A 15216-nucleotide genomic window follows, 5' to 3' on the forward strand; every position below is an offset into this window, starting at 1 on the left:
CCAATTTTCAATCAACAATGAGTTTGATAACTCAAGAGTCTCCAATTATTTAACCAAAGCCAAAGGGAAAATATCTAATTTAAATTAAAAATATTTATAAATGAAGCAAAGCAAAATTAAATATGAAAATACCTCGAATTGCATTCACAAAAGAACTTAAATCTGACATGGACATTCATAAATTAAATTAGGAAAATAAATAAAAAGAACATTGAACCTGGGATTGAGAGTCACTCCTAAAACTAAGAGAAGTCCTAAATCCTAATCCTAAGAGAGAGGAGATAACCTCTCTCTCTAAAAACTACATCTACTCCTAAAATTGGGAATGTGAAAGCCCTTTTTTGAATGGATGCATTCCCCCACTTTAAAACTTCTAATCTGTGTTTTCTGTGCCAAGGACTGGGTCAAAAACAGCCCAGAAATCGCCGGCGAAGAAATCTACCACGCTGGTTTTTTGTCACTGCGACGTGGCCGCATGGATGACGCGGTCGCGTCGCCTAGCGTCAGGGCAACTATGGCATATTATATATCAAATCGAAGCCCCGGATGTTAGCTTTCCAACGCAACTGGAAACGCGTCGTTTGGACCTCTGTAGCTCAAGTTATAGCCGTTTAAGTGCGAGAGGGTCAGGCTGACAGCTTTGCAATTCCTTCAGCTTCTTGTATTCCTTCCACTTTTGCATGCTTTCTTTCCATCCTCTGAGCCATTCCTGCCCTGTAATCTCTGAAAATCACTTAACACACATATCAAGGCATCTAATGGTGATAAGAGAGGATTAATATTAGCAAATATAAGGCCAAAGAAGCATGTTTTCAATCAAAGCACATAAGTAGGAAGGCAAATGTAAAACCATTCAAATAGTATGAATAAGTGGGTAAAGAGTTGATAAAAACCACTCAATTGAGCACAAGATAAACCATAAAATAGTGGTTTATCAACAAGCAATCATTCTAAGTTTGGTGTGGGAAGGGGAAGAATAGGAGGAAAGTGACAACAACAATGAAGATGAACTACAAGGTGGTAAAGTTTCTTTTCCTCTTTTTTGTTTCTAGTATTTTGAATTGCATGATTGTCTTCTATTTCCTTTGTATACATGTGTGTTGAGAATAAGCATAGCTTGATTATTGAATTGTAACATGTGCTATGACATTATGACTACCATCTTGTGTTTTGTGAGTCAAAAGCAATTAAGTATCATGATCATAAACAAACAAGGTCATTAAAGAAGAAGTTAGTATGAGCTTATAAGTATTGGGAAGCTAGCATGATTATTGTTGCTCAATTGCATTTGAATTTGTTTGATTGAAGTTTTCATCTAGGAGATTTTATGAAATTTTTGAAATCATCAAAACCTTGAAGAAGCAATTGCAAATAAGGCAAGAAAAAGAAAAAGGGAAAGAATGAGAAAGCTGAAGGCTCTGAGTACCAATGACAATATATTTGTTAAGTACTTGTGGTGTTTATGTATCAAGAAAAAAGCTTGAAAACAAAACACTTAGAGTCAAGGCTAGGCTCAAGTGCAAAGCACTCCCTCAAAGCTCAAGGCTCTGAGCATCAATGATTAGAGAAGTAAAAAAAAGAAACAAATGAGCTAAAAGAGTCCTCAAATTAAATGCTTGTGGTGCTTATGTATCAAGTGGTAATACTTGAAAACAAAGCAAGCTTTCAACACATGGTGCAAAGCACCCAAAAAGTTAAGCTAAGAAAAGAATGAAAAGCTTGTTTCAAGAAAGGAACATAAAGAAAAAGATTTCATAAAATGAGCTAGATAGAAGCATCAATCATTTGAATGTCTTTTGTGATTGTAGCATGCATAAGAAACTAGCCAACCACGAACATAAAAATTGCTACTCTTCTCACCTTGGTTTGTCAAACTTTATTGCATGATTCTTTATTTGCTTGAGGACAAGCAAAGTTTAAGTTTGGTGTTGTGATGACTGCGCATCATGTACCCTTTTTCTTATCTAAAAGAACAATAAAAAGAAAATAATCATTTAGTCTCTCATTTATCTTATTATATTACCATATTAGGATTAGTTTACAATTGCAGATTAGAATCTTTGGTTTTAGCTTTGGTAGCTAGATTTTCTTTACATATTTTTTCTATACCGGAATTGCAACTTGATGAAGGCATTGATCATGATGAGTGATTGGGATGAGGACTAGCTAAAGTGCTAAGTTTGGTGTGGCCTCTCACAAACTTAATCTAGGCATACAGACAATTTATATCTTGATTTGAAGAGTAAGCCCAAAGATTAAGTTTGGTGTGGCCACCACCAAGAATCACCTAGCAGCCCAAGTGACCCAATTTGAAAGCACTTAATGCTTTGGGTAAGAACATGAATGTGGTTTAATGAGTTCAGAGGAATTGGAATCAAAAGAAAATGAAAAGATTTATGTTATTCCATTCTTATGAACACATTAAAACACAATGATAAAACCAATTTATTGAGATGCCAAAGAATTAAGTTTGGTGTCCAAGGGACACCCATCAGTTGCAATCCAATTCATTCTTGATGAGAAGGAATGTGAAAGGGTTCTTTTGTCATTACTAATGGGTTCAGTTCCATTTTAGGAGAGAAGATGGGGCCCACATGGTAAATAACTCACAAAGCAAGGAAGTCAAAGTGTACTGATAAACCCATATTTTATGATATATTCTGTGCCTAATTTGAGTGATTTATTCAATCCTTCACCCACTTATTCATATTAATTGCATGGTTTTACTTTCCCTTCCTTATTATGTGATGTATGTGAAAAACATGTTTCCTATGCTTTAAAAGTAATTATTTTAATTTACCTTTATTACCATTCGATGCCGTGATTCGTGTGTTGAGTAATTTCAGATCTTCTAAGGCAGGAATGACTTAAAGGATGGAAAGGAAACATACAAAATTGGAAGGGAAGCATAAAACGGAGTTTTTGAAGAAACAGGCAGCGACGCGACCGCGTGATTGACGCGATCGCGCGCCTTAAGCGAAACGCATATGACGCGGACGCATGACTGACGCGACCGCGCGACAAGGAAAACTCCAATTGGCGCGACCGCGTGACCCACGCGGCCGCGTGACAGAGGCCACACACCAGAAATTACAGAAAATGCTCCCAGCGATTTCTGAAGCCCTTTTTGGCCCAAATCCAAGTCCAGAAGACACAGATCAGAGGTTATAAAGTGGGAGAATGCATCCATTCAGGGAGAGTCTCCAATTAGTTAGTATTCATGATTTAGATGTAGTTTTGAGGTAGAGGTTCTCTCTCCTCTCTCTTTTAGGATTTAGATTTAGGATTTTATTCGTTTTCAGGATTATCTCTTCCTATCAGGTTCAACATTCCTTTTTATTTATCTTTTCAATTTAATTTATGAATTCTTCTCTGTTACAGATTACTCTTTTGAAATAATGTTATTTGAGGTATTTCAGTTTATAATTGTTTCTTTTATTTATATCGATGTTGCTTTCCATCTGAAGACATTTTTATTCCGGTAGATTTACTTTTCCCTTTTGGTCTTGGTTAAGAAATTAGTAACTCAGGAGTTATCAAACTCAAATATGATTGATAATTGTTATCTTTGCTAATTGAATTGAACTTCAAAAATCCCAATCTTTCTTGAGGGATTAACTAGGATTTGAGGATCTAACTAATTAGTCACTTGACTTTTCTTCACTTTAAGTAAAGACTAACTGAGTGGAATTAAGATTCAACTTTCATCATCATTGATAAGGGTAACTAGGATAGGACTTCTAATATCTCATACCTTGCCAAAAGTTTTTTTTACAGTTATTTATTTACTTTACAGTCTTTCACTTATTTTACTTACAATTTAAATTACTTGATCCTCATCTTCAAAACCCCGATTTACAATCTCCATAACTAATAATAAGAACATACTTCCCTGCAGTTCCTTGAGAAGACGACCCGAGGTTTAAATACTTCGGTTATCAATTTATTTAGAGGTTTGTTACTTGTGACAACCAAAACGTTTGTAAGAAAGGTTGATTGCTTGGTTTAGTAACTATACTTGCAACGAGAGTTTACTATAACTTCTAAACCATCAATCTTCCAGCTCTTTCAAAATGGCGCCGTTGCCGGGGAACTGCAATTGTCTGCCTTATTATTGGTTATTGTAAATATTTTTCTTTTACTTGTTTATTTGTCTTTATTCTCCCTTTTTATTTCCATTAGCTACTATGAATTCTCACCCCTCTCGCTTCTAGTTTGGTTCTAATATTGTTGAAAGGAGTGAAAGTTATAACAGGAACATGCATCAAGGTCAGAGCAATCAAAGATGGATGAAGCCAAGAGGATCTGATCAACCCTTTAGGCAACAACACCCTCCAAGATATCATGGACAAAGACCATTCTACAATGCATACCAAGAAAATAGACATGGTGGACAACCTTGTAGTTACCAACAAGTCCCACCCTGTGCTTATAGGCCATCCTCTCAACATAACTTCAAACCACCACACTCACAAGCTTCTTTTCACCATTCGCCACCATACGATCCTCATTTACCCCGATTCCAATCCAATTACTCCCAAACACCACCACTTCCCAATGTACCACGTCCAAATCTAGCACCCCGAGAATCAGAGGTTCGCCTCAAGGAAATAGTAAATCAACTTCAAACAACCCTTTATCAATTGGAGCAAGCAATAAGTCAATTATCTTCTAAACGTTCGAACATTCAAGGACCCCCCACAACTCCGTATGGACAATCTAATGATGAGCGTAGTATGAAGGAGATACTAGAAACTCCAGTGGACAGAACAGGGCATGACTTCGTACTGGAGCAAGTAGAGGAAGCTGTCATTACACAAGAAGAAGAGTTGGTTGAAGACCTAGGAGACGCTGAGCCTCCATGGGAATCCAGAGTTGTGGAGAATTCTGTCAAGGACGTTACAATTAATGCTAAGGAGGATAGTACACAGCCCCAAAGGCAAATCTTTTATGAGGAACTAGACGAAACACTCCAAGAAGCAAGTTTCCTTGATGATGATAATCTCGAGTCAAGTTCTCCTAGTAATGAACTTGCATCAGCAAGTGAATTCTCTGAGATTGAAGAATCTTCCCCAAGTGAATGCGAAGATGATGCGGAGGTAGATTTCTCTCAACCTCCCGTTTATAACTTAAGTGACGAAGAAGACATAGAAGGCTTTGATCAGGACATGGATGCAATTGAAGAAGTCTGCAAGGAAGTGAAGAAATTTACAGAAGAGCACAAGGGAGTAGAACTCCCAGAACCATTGGAAACACCTATCCCAAGGCCATTACCACCTAATACAAGCTTTAATTGGATACAATCCTTAACCTTTATCTTTACTTTTCCTCTTGAATATGGTTTGCTTGAAACAGATGGCCAGCTTAGAGCTCTCTACGACTTTAAGAGTAAGAGGGAAATAGCTCGTACTCAGAGCTGGTGCACAAGGTTCAATAAGGTTCCACGTTTCAACTTGAAGTGTGCGGATTGGCATCATGATCTATCGAATGGATCTCGGAAAATGTTTGGTCACCTTGGTGAAAATCTACTTTCTAAACTGCCCGGATGGAAAAATATAGATCAAGACGAAGGCGGATCTAAAAGCAAGGTTTGGGATCCTGGAATCCATTCTGACATTCGTCACCGCGGGAGCCTGACAATCTGCTTGAAGATACTCAGAAGCTTTACATGCCTAGTTTGGGACCCCGGAGGCTATTGGCATTCCAAGCATTGGTGGAGATTTCTGGACGAATTTAAGTGCAAGCCGCCATAACAGGAAGCTCATCCAATGTCCAACTTAAGGACTTTAACTAAAAGTGCTAGGTGGGAGACAGCCCACCATGGTATGGTCGTTTCTTTTTCAATTTTTATTTCGTGTTATTTATTTTTATTTTTTTTATTTCCTTTTCAATTGAACATGAATATAATTCATTCGCATTGTATACTGCATAGTTGCATACCTGCATAAAAAAAAAAGGGGTGCGCGACGTGACCGCATCACTCATGCGATCGTGTCAGTTGCAAAAAATAACAACCCACGCGTCCGCGTCACCCACGCGGCTGCGTGATATAGAGATCGGCGTAAATCCCCAACGTCCAGAGAGTTAGGCTAGAATCGTGCGGCCATTGTGCTTTTCGCAAAAAACAACCCATGCGATCGCGTCACTTGCACAACACCAATCCCACGCGACAGCGTTAGCGACGCGATCGCGTCACATGGATTACACCACCACCACAGAGGAGACAGAGAGTTGCGCTGAAACGACGCTGGAATTATGCGTTTAGCACAATTTCCGGTGACGCGGTCGCATGCCTCACGCGACCGCGTCATTCATAATTTACCCATTCCACGCGATCGCGCCACCCACGCGATCGCGTCGACCCCCATTTCACCCCAGCCACGCGACCGCGTGCCCCACGCGATAGCGTGGATTCAAATTTAATAACCCCCAACCATGTGAAACCCTAACCATTCGCGCCCCCCCAGCCCCCTCTCCTTCCTATTTTCTCTCCACAACCACCACCCACAACTTCCAGCCACCACCACCGCCCACCGCAACCCCCAACGACCTCCCAGAAGCCGCCGCCACGCCATCCCCCTTCCTCCTTCCCCCTCATTCTTCTTCTTCTTTCCTCTTCTCCCTCCACCCCCGCTGCCTCTCCTACGCGACTACCACCTCACCACGCTGCCGTCACCGCCACGCCCCCTACCGCCGCGCCCCCTTGATGAGATATTTTGATGAGAAACGAATCTCTCCCAAAACACCCAAAACTAGCCGGCAAGTGTACCGGGTCGTATCAAGTAATAAAAACTCACGGGAGTGAGGTCGATCCCACAGGGATTGAAGGATTGAGCAATTTTAGCTTAGTGGTTGATTTAGTCAAGCGAATCAAGTGTTGGTTGGGTGATTTGTGATTTGCAGAATGTAAATTGCATGAAATCAAAGAGAGCGGGAAAGTAAATTGCTGAAACTTAAAGAACAAGAAATTAAATAACAGAAACTTAAAGTGCAAGAAATGTAAATTGCAGAATCTTAAAGTGCAAGAAATGTAAATTGCTTGAAATGTAAAGGGGATTGGGATGTGGATTTGCAGAATTTAAACACAGAAAAGTTGAATTGCATTAAACAGAAGGGGAAAAGGGGATTGGGATTGAACCGGATCTTGAAGCAGTGAAGTAGATGAAGAGAAAAAGTAATAAACAGGGAATTGAAATGAGAAATTCAGATCTCAGGACCCAGAGACTAGAAAACCAAGTCTAGATCTCAATGCCTTCCTAGATCCAACAAGAACAATAGCAAGGAAATTGTAAATTGCAAAGAAAAGAGATGAAGATCAAGTAACCGGAAATGAAATTCAATTAACAGTAAAGTAAAGAAACAGAGAGATCCAAGATTGAGATTGAAACAGAATTTCTTCAATTCTCAAATCCAAGATCCCAGACAAAAGTAAAATGAAATTGCAAGTAAGAGGAAACAAAGAAATTCAAGTTCACTCAGTAACAAAAGCTTCCCAAAAACTATTCTGAAAATTCCAAAAGGAAAGCTCTAAAGGAAAACTCTCCAGAAAAGCTCCCTAATAACTTGAATTCTATTCTATTTATACACTTTCCAAAAATGATCTTCAAGCCTTGAGTTGGGCCTTTGTTCTTGGTGGAATTGGGTTGAAAGAGGCCTTGGTTGATTGCTCTTTGAAGATTGAAGAAGAACCGAAGTGAACCAATTGAACCGGAAATGGAGTTAGCCAACGTTGGTCTTCAACGTTAGGGTCAAAGTTAGGGGTCTAACTTTGACCCTAACTTTTCATATCAGCAAACCACATCCTTCTGGTATGGACGTTGGCGCCAACGTTAGGGGTCTAACTTTGACCCTAACGTTGGCAATGCTTGGTGTGAGTGGCGCCAACGTTAGCCTCCAAGTTAGGGGTCTAACGTTGGCGCAAACGTTGGCCTTCCCCCTTTGTGATTTAAGTGCCAACGTTAGCCTCCAAGTTAGGGGGCTAACGTTGGCGCAAACGTTGGTAGCCCAGGGAGAAACTCTCAAGTTCCAACGTTAGCCTCCAAGTTAGGGGGCTAACGTTGGAGCTAACGTTGGCTACTTCCAAAGAGTGATTCACATGCCCAACGTTAGCCTCCAAGTTAGGGGGCTAACGTTGGGGCTAACTTCATGCAACCCGGTTCAATTTTCACTTATTCCATTGTCCTCTCTTCACTCCTAGCCATTCCTCTTTGCTTCAACCTTTCTCCAAGCCTTCTTCACCTATCATTGATCAACCAAACTAATCAAAGTTTTGCTCAAAATCATGAGGTATTCAATCTTCCACAATATGCAACAATTATAGCTTAAAACCTCATGAAATGGCATGAATTCACATATGGTTGGTTCAATCAAGGGAAACATGAAATTCTACTCAATTAGCTTGCTTGTAGCTTAAGAAAGTGCATAATTCTAATGAAAACAAAAGAAAAAGACTAGCTAAAATGGGCTAAGATGACTTGTCATCACCCCTACCGCCACCAACGCCCCCCTTTCCCTTTCTTTCCTTCCCCCTATCCCATTACCCTTCCCGAAACTCCCCTGCCTCCAAACAGCCGCCACCGCCGCCGTGCCACTGTCAACCGCCGCATCAGCCGCCGCTGCCACCGCTACCACCCCCAGCCACCTCTCTACCCCACTTTCATTCCTACGCCTTCCAGGTTCCGTTGAACGCTACCCTTCTTTCCTTTCATCGTTAATTTCCTATTTTTCTGTTTATGTTCATCATTAGGCTAGTTAGATATGCATGTTGTAGTGGATTCTAGGTTGTTAGGTAGCTTAGGATGTGGTTAGTGGATTTAGGCCTGTTTAATTGCGCTGTTCATGTTTCTTGTTTTCTAATTTTCGCAATTCTGCTATTGTTATGTTGTTAATATTGTTCATATGCTGTAATTTCTTGTTCATGCTGCTTTTTACGCTACTTTTCCTTGTTCTTATTCCGTTTATGTAATTGCAGCTATATTTTAATTCATATGAGCTATTCTGATTGCTATTTATTTTCCGAGAACATCCAATTTTAGCCGGGATGCTGCCCAAATTTCTGTAAATTGCTTTGATTTTCATTCCTATTTTGGTTTTGGCAAACTTGCACTTTGCTTTACTCAGCTTTTACCAAACCAATTCATGAATGACAGGGCAAGCTTCCTTATTCTTTTTCATTTCCTGGTTTATAAATTGCATCTTGGATGATTCAATTCCACTTTTTGCTATATTCATTTGTTCATCCTTAACTTTCTTGTTTGAACTTGAGTTATCTGTTGCTTTAATTTGTGAATTCTCGTTATTTAGGAAATGCTCATCATGCCACTTACTCTAATCCATTTTTTACTAATTCACTAATTTAACTCCCTAACCTCTTTTTCATTCCTAACCCACTTACCTTTCAAAACATCTCTTCTGGTTTTTCACTATTCTCTCTAACATTCTAACCAAGGCATGACAGACGTTTTTCCTACTTAACATGAATTCTTTTACATTTTGGATTGTGAATTTTTATTCTCGGACTTTTAACTCCTATACAATCCTTAATGCACATTTACTTAACTCATTTTCATTATTCTATTGCTCCTTTGCCATTATATGCTTCTTTCGATTATTTGCCTACCTGCTTTCCTATTTTTATTATATCCTGGTTTTTTGTTTTTCAGGATGTCTGACACTCAAAGAAAAGGAAAAGGAAAGGCAACAACTGGCAAACGGAAATGAGGAGAAGCCTCCATGTCCATACTGGACCTCATGCATGATGACCCCTGGCGGGAGAAACACTTTACCTCGCAGGAGAAGGCTGACCAACGACTCCTTACTACTGATCCCATTAAATTTGCAAACTGATACTGCGAGCTGAAGTATCCGGTGTTTTGCAAACTCCAGGAACCTGTACCTGGAAAGGAATCTGAAGATCCCAGAAGAACTCCAGCAATACACCTCTGATCAGATCAAACAAAGAGGCTGGTTCTTCCTGGAGAGAAACCTAACTGAGGTTAATGCATCTTGGGTAAGGGAATTCTACTGCAATTACTTCAAAACTTCCCTAGATGCAGTTAACCTAAGAAGGAAGCAGATTCTGGTTACTGAAGAGGCTATAGAGGATGTTCTGAAGCTTCTGCCTAAATCCGATTAGCCAGATGGATATCAAAAGGCTGAGGAGGACATGCGCTTCCTGAAATTTGACTGGGATGCAGTCAAGGCCAGGATAGCCCTTAACCCGACTATCCCATGGGTCATGGGTCAGAACACCACCATGCCTAAGGGAATCAAGCGGGCATACTTGAACGATGAGGCTCGGCTATGGCATCAGATCCTAAGCAACTTTATTATGCCGAGTACTCATGAGACGGAGCTACCTGCCGCTATGATCACCCTCCTATGGTGTGTGATGGAGGGTAAGGACCTGTACCTGCCACACTTCATTCGGTACTACATGGCCAGGGTCTACGTCCGAGGCACTCTCTCCTTCCCATATCTGATTACACAGCTAGGCCATCGAGCTGACGTGCCTTGGGAGGATGCTGATGAGAGGCCACCTGCTGCAGAATGCAAGAAAATCATTCCTCACAGCAGGAACTTTTTGGCTTTGGGCTACAGACCTCCATTCCTCACTCCTACTAATGAGACAGCCACACCATCTGCCGGCCCCTCTTCCTCCACAGCTACCCTTGCTACCACCACCGCACCTCCACCTGCCTCAGAGCCGGTTTATCACCTAGTGCACCGCCTGTTTCGACAGCTAGACCAGATGGAGCGCCACAACCGGCGCCGATATGAGAGAGCTGAGCGTCGCAGCAAGCGACGCTATGAGCACCTGAAGCTGATGATACGATCTGGCGATATTCCCTCCGAGCCTGACACACCATCAGAGCCATCTGAGGAGGAGGCGGATGATTACGAGGCAGATACCCACCCCCAGAGAGAGGCTGAGCAGGCAGGCATTGAGCAGGCTGCATCACAGCAGGAGGCCCCGCATTAGATTCAGACTGCAGACCCTGAGGTTCCTATTCAGTCAGCACCTCCTCTGCAGCAGGCAGACCCTCAGACCACCGCCACAGAGACTCCAGCTACCCACCCTTCCAGTAATGACACCCCTTCTCACCTTGCTTGATTGAGCATCAGGGACGATGCTTCATTTTAAGTGTGGGGAGGTCGCCATCTCTGGCGTTTTTTTTGGTGAACCACTATAGACTCTTTCATTTTATTTTGCTATTTTTCTGTATTTTTCTCTTTTATTTTTATTTTTATTTTTATTTTCTCAGTACTTATACATTGCTATTTTCATGTAATTTTACTCTATTTCTGCATTTTGCACCTTAGTTCATATTTTAGCTATTTAGTTTAGTTGCAATTCTAACTTATTAGTTATAGAAATTGTGGATTGATTAGTATAGCTTACCCTTTTTTTTAGCATAAAATAACTTAGTTTAATTTGAAAATATAAAAAGGAAGTAAACTAGAGACTTGAACATAATAGAAACAACCCACACCTTGTATATATAGCATTCCATGTTAGTTAGTTAACAACATTTCATCAAGGACAAACACAAACTTTAAAGCCACTCAAAATAAATTTTACATTGAGAATAATGGGAACTCTTGATTTTTACTTGCATGACATATATAACTGATATATGATTTCTGAGTTAGAGAACATACAGCTTGTGAGTTTTGAGCTTAATTGTTTGGTTACATTCAAACCATAATTTTTATTCCTGTGTGTTCCACCCTTCTTATTTATTCTGGTATTCTTTACTTTGTTTTAATCTATATGTCTGATTATAGAATAGAAATACATACCAAGAGAGTGATTGAGGCCATTGTTGATTTTAGCTCACTTATCCCAAATTAGCCTACCTTTTACATCACCCTTGTTAGCCCCCTTGAGCCTTTAAATCCCCTCTTATTCTACAAACTACATTACTAGCCTTAAGCAGAAAAATAAAATAAAAATCCCAAGTTGAATCCTTGGTTAGCTTAAGATAGAAATTGTGTAATTGTTTAAGTGTGTGAAACCTATTGGGAACATGGATGATAAAAACAAAGGGTAGAAAGTTGAAAAGAATAAAATAATTCAAAATAATTTTTTTTTTTGGGAAGCATGCTCATGTGAAATCAAAATAATTGAATTACCATGTGCATTAAAGAAAAAAAAAAAATATATATATATATATATATATATATATATATATATATTTCAGTATTTGAATAAAGGGGATACAAAAGAATTCCCCAAATGTAAAATAAAGCAATGCACATAGGACAAAATTAAAATTAATGCATGAGCATGTAACATCAAAAGTGTGAAAAATATAGGAAAATAGGTAAAGAAGCTTTGCTTTACAAGTTATGTATGTTAGGTGAGATCTTAGACTAATCAAGGATTTGCTTAATTAGCTCACTTAGCCTTATACATATACCCTTACCTTTACCTTGGCCCTCATTACAACCTTAATTAAAGACCTCATGACTTTTGTATGCCTATATTCTATAATTGTTGATTGGTTGGATGAAGAACAAAGTTATAGAAAGTAAGGATAAAAAGAAGAATAGAGTGATTAACCCAATAAACACTGAGTGACTAGAGAGTAAACACAAAATCCAGTGAGGGTTCAATAGCTCATTAACATATATCTTTGCTTCAATTATTAATTATCTTGCAAGTTTATAAAATATTTTCCCATCTCAATTGTAAAAGTGCTTTATCATTATCTGAGGTCTGGCTATATATATGATTCCTTGAGAAATGTGAATTAATTCAACTACATGTGAGCTTTATATACAAGTGAATAAAAATAATTAGAATTGCATGATGCATTTAGGTAGTTGCATTTAGAATAGATTGCATTGCATGAAATTCCACCACTTCAACCTTACCTTACTCTTTATCTTGGATTTAGCATGAGGACATGCTATTGTTTAAGTGTGGGGAGGTTGATAAACCAATATTTTATGATATATTCTGTGCCTAATTTGAGTAATTTATTCAATCCTTCACCCACTTATTCATATTAATTGCATGGTTTTACTTTCCCTTTCTTATTATGTGATGTATGTGAAAAACATGTTTTCTATGCTTTAAAAGTAATTATTTTAATTTCCCTTTATTACCATTCGATGTCGTGATTTGTGTGTTGAGTAATTTCAGATCTTCTAAGGCAGGAATGACTTAAAGAATGGAAAGGAAACATACAAAATTGGAAGGAAAGCATAAAAGGGAGTTTTTGAAGAAACAGGCAGCGACGCGATCAGATGGACGACGCGGCCGCATGCCAGCGCGAGTTAACAGCGACGCGACCGCGTGATTGACGCGGACGCATGACTGACGCGACCGCGCGACAAGGAAAACTCCAATTGGCACGACCGCGTGACCCACGCGGCTGCGTGATAGAGGCCACGCACCAGAAATTACAGAAAATGCTCCCAGCGATTTCTGAAGCCCATTTTGGCCCAAATCCATGTCCAGAAGGCACAGATCAGAGGTAATGAAGTGGGGGAATGCATCTATTCTGGGAGAGTCTCCAATTAGTTAGTATTCATAATTTAGATGTAGTTTTGAGGGAGAGGTTCTCTCTCCTCTCTCTTTTAGGATTTAGATTTAGGATTTTATTCGCTTTCAGAATTATCTCTTCCTATCAGGTTCACCATTCCTTTTTATTTATCTTTTCAATTTAATTTATGAATTCTTCTATGTTACAGATTACTCTTTTGAATTAATTTTATTTGAGGTATTTCAGTTTACAATTGTTTCTTTTATTTATATTGATGTTGCTTTCCATCTGAAGACATTTTTATTCCGGTAGATTTACTTTTCCCTTTTGGTCTTGGTTAAGAAATCAGTAACTCAGGAGTTATCAAACTCAAATATGATTGATAATTGTTATCTTTGCTAATTGAATTGAACTTCAATAATCCCAATCTTTCCTTAGGGATTAACTAGGATTTGAGGATCTAACTAATTAGTCACTTGACTTTTCTTCACTTTAAGTAAAGACTAACTGAGTGGAATTAAGATTCAACTTTCATCATCATTGATAAGGATAACTAGGATAGGACTTCTAATTTCTCATACCTTGCCAAAAGTTTATTTTACAGTTATTTATTTACTTTACAGTCTTTCACTTATTTTAATTACAATTTAAATTACTTGCTCCTCTTCTTCAAAACCCCGATTTACAATCTCCATAACCAATAATAAGAACATACTTCCTTGCAGTTCCTTGAGAAGACGACCCGAGGTTTAAATACTTCGGTTATTAATTTATTTAGGGGTTTGTTACTTGTGACAACTAAAATGTTTGTAAGAAAGGTTGATTGCTTGGTTTAGTAACTATACCTGCAACGAGAGTTTACTATAACTTGTAAACCATCAATCTTCCAGCTCTTTCATGTACTTACACTTTAGAACTCAACACACACAGAAGACACAGTGAGAAAAGAGTTGGTGCCTCTTCCCACACTAGGCTCCACTCCCCAAGTGGGAAAACATTTACCCTTTTCATTTCTTACCCTTCCCACCACAACATTCACCCATTATAAAAACCTCACTTCACCATCTCCTATTCCACTTCAAACAACCCCAATCACACACGAAGAGCATACAGCCCGCACCTTCCTTCTTCTTTTCATCTTTTACCATCTCTTTCTATACTTTCTTACTTTCTTTTTTTTCTTGATTGGGACAATCAAATCCTAAGTATGGTGTTGGAGCAAAACCTTGTTTTGCTTGTTCTTTCTTACAACTCCATTTCACTTTCAAACACACTATCTCAAACTCATGGCACCACCAAAAAGCTCAGCCTCAAAGAATAGGAAAGTCAAGGAACTAACCTCTGGGTCCTCAAGCTCCTTCAATGACTACAAGTTCCTCTCCGCATTCAACCAAAACCAATTCTATGGTTGGGTGAGTGAGAGAGAGATCATTCCAGAAGTTGAGTTCCAATTAGGGAGGAACGAGCACATTGAAATCAATATTGAGATCAACAATAGAGGTTGGTCACTTCTATGCAACCCACCAAGGAAACTGGTAGAAAACTTGGTGAGGGAATTCTATGCCAATGCAGTGCCTCAACCAGGGCAACACTATGGCTGGATTGGGGGAAGTCTTCGGACCCTCTCTATTCACCATCAATTTCTTCTCTTTTCTTTCTTACTTTGTAAATAATTTAGTTATGAATTACTAACTCTTTCCATTGGGAAAGAGAGCTCTATTAT

This window comes from Arachis ipaensis, chromosome B5 (assembly GCF_059453495.1).
Source record: "Arachis ipaensis isolate K30076 ecotype BB chromosome B5, ASM5945349v1, whole genome shotgun sequence".
In the NCBI taxonomy this organism is placed as follows: domain Eukaryota; kingdom Viridiplantae; phylum Streptophyta; class Magnoliopsida; order Fabales; family Fabaceae; genus Arachis; species Arachis ipaensis.